Below are 2,579 nucleotides of genomic sequence, written 5' to 3'. Positions count from 1 at the left end.
AAGGAGCCGCGGTGTGGGGGTCCGGCATGGCACCCCTCAGCCCCGGGTGTACAATGAGCCCTGGCCACGGTGTGGGGGGGTCTGGCATGGCACCACTCAGCCCTGGGTGTATGCGGTGGAGCCCCGGCCGCAGTGTGAGGTGTGGGGTCCGGCATGGCGCCCCTCAGCCCTGGGTGTATGCGGTGGAGCCCCGGCCGCAGTGTGAGGTCTGGCATGGCGCCCCCTTATCCCCGGGTGTACAAGGTGCCCCGGCCACAGTGTGAGGTCCGGCGTGGCGCCCCCTAAGCCCTGGGTGAAAGAAGAGCCCCGGCCACAGTGTGAGGTCCGGCAAGGCGCCCCCTAAGCCCTGGGTGAACGAAGAGCCCCGGCCGCAGTGTGAGGTGTGGGGGTCTGGCATGGCACCCCTCAGCCCCGTGTGTGCGAGGTGCCCAAGCAGCGGTGTGAGGGTCAGATATGGTGCCACTCAGCCCCAGGTGTACGAGGAGCCACGGCTGCGGTGTGGGGGTCCGGCATGGCGCCCCCTCAGCCCCGGGTGTACGAGGTGCCCTAGCCGCAGTGTGAGGCATGGAGGTCCGGGATGGGGCCACTCAGCCCGGGTGTACAAGGAGCCACCGCTGCGGTGTGAGGGTCCGGCATGGCGCCCCTCATCCCGAGTGTATGAGGAGCCCCAGTGTGAAGTGTGAGGGTCCGGCATGGCGCCCCTCATCCCGAGTGTATGAGGAGCCCCAGCCGCAGTGTGAAGTGTGGGGGTCCGGCATGGCACCACTCAGCCCTGGGTGTATGCGGTGGATCCCCGGCCGCAGTGTGAGGTGTGGGGTACGGCATGGCGCCCCTCAGCCCTCGGTGTAGCCCCGGCCGCAATGTGAGGTGTGGGGTCCATCATGGCACCCCTCAACCCCGTGTGTACGAGGAGCCCAAGCAGCGGTGTTGGGGGCTAGCATGGCACCCCTCAACCCCGTGTGTACGAGGAGCCCAAGCAGCGGTGTTGGGGGCTAGCATGGCGCCACTCAGCCCCGGGTGTACAAGGAGCCACAGCTGCGGTGTGGGGGTCCGGCATGGCGCCCCCTCAGCCCCGGGTAAATGAGGAGCCCCGGTCGCAGTGTGAGGCGTGGGGGCTTGGCATGGCGCCACTCAGCGCCCAGTGTACGAGGAGCCATTACTGCGGTGTGAGGGTCCGGCATGGCGCCCCTCATCCCAAGTGTATGAGGAGCTCTGGCCGCGGCGTGAGGTGTGGGGTCCGGAATGGCGCCCCTCAGGCCTGGGTGTATGCGGTGGAGCCCCAGCCACAGTATGAAGTCCGGCATGGCGCCCCCTCAGCCCCGGGTGTACGAGGTGCCCTGGCTGTGGTGTGGGGTCCGGCATGGCGCCCCTCAGCCCGAGTGTACGAAGAGCCCCGGCCGCAGCGTGAGGTGTGGTGGTCCAGCATGGCGCCCCTCAGCCCCGGGCGTACGAGGAGACCCGGCCGTGGTGTGAGGGGTCCCATATGACGCCCCTCAGCCCCAGGCGTACGAGGAGCCCCGGCCACGGTGTGGGGGGTCCGGCATGGCGCCCCTCAGCCCTGGGTGTATGCGGTGGAGCCCTGGCCGCAGTGTGAGGTGTGGGGTCCGGCATGGCACCCCCTCATCCCCGAGTGTACGAGGTGCCCCGGCCACGATGTGAGATCCGGCATGGCGCCGCCTAAGCCCGAGTGTACGAAGAGCCCTGGCCGCAGTGTGAGGTGTGGGGGTCCGGCATGGCGACACTCAGCCCCGGGTGTACGAGGAGCCCTGGCCTCGGTGTGGGGGTCCGGAATGGCACCCCTCAGCCCCGGGTGTACGAGGAGCCCCAGCCGCGTTGTGAGGTGTGGGGGTCTGGCATGGTGCCCCCTCAGCCCCGGGTGTACGAGGAGCCCCAGTCACAGTGTAAGGCGTGGGTGTCTGGCATGGCGCCACTCAGCCCCGGGTATACGAGGAGCCACGGCTGCAGTGTGGGGGTCCAGCATGGCGCCCCCTCAGCCCCGGGTGTACGAGGTGCCCCGGCCGCGATGTGAGGTGTGGGGGTCTGGCATGGCGCCCCTCAGCCCCGAATGTACGAAGAGCCCCGGCCGCAGTGTATGCTGTGGGGTCTGGCATGGCGCCCCTCAGGCCTGGGTGTATGCGGTGGAGCCCCAGCCACAGTGTGAAGTCCTGCATGGTGCCCCCTGAACCCCGGGTGTACGAGGTGCCCGGGCCATGGTGTGGGGTCCGGCATGGCGCCCATCAGCCCCGGACGTACGAGGAGCCCCGGCCACGGTGTGAGGGGCCCGACATGGCGACCCTCAGCCCCGGGTGTACAAGGAGCCCCGGCCACGGTGTGGGGGGTCCGGCATGGTGCCCCTCAGCCCTGGGTGTATGCAATGGAGCCCCGGCCGCAGTGTGAGGTGTGGGGTCCGGCATGGCGCCCCTCAGTGCTGGGTGTATGCGGTGGAGCCCTGGTCGCAGAGTGAGGTCCGGCATGGCGCCCCCTCATCCCCGGGTGTATGAGGTGCCCCGGCCACAGTGAGAGATCCAGCATGACGCCGCCTAAGCCCCGGGTGAATGAAGAGCACTGGCCGCAGTGTG

The sequence above is a fragment of the Eleutherodactylus coqui genome, chromosome 6, assembly GCF_035609145.1.
Source record: "Eleutherodactylus coqui strain aEleCoq1 chromosome 6, aEleCoq1.hap1, whole genome shotgun sequence".
Taxonomy (NCBI): Eukaryota; Metazoa; Chordata; class Amphibia; order Anura; family Eleutherodactylidae; genus Eleutherodactylus; species Eleutherodactylus coqui.
This window is presented reverse-complemented; position numbering follows the sequence as displayed.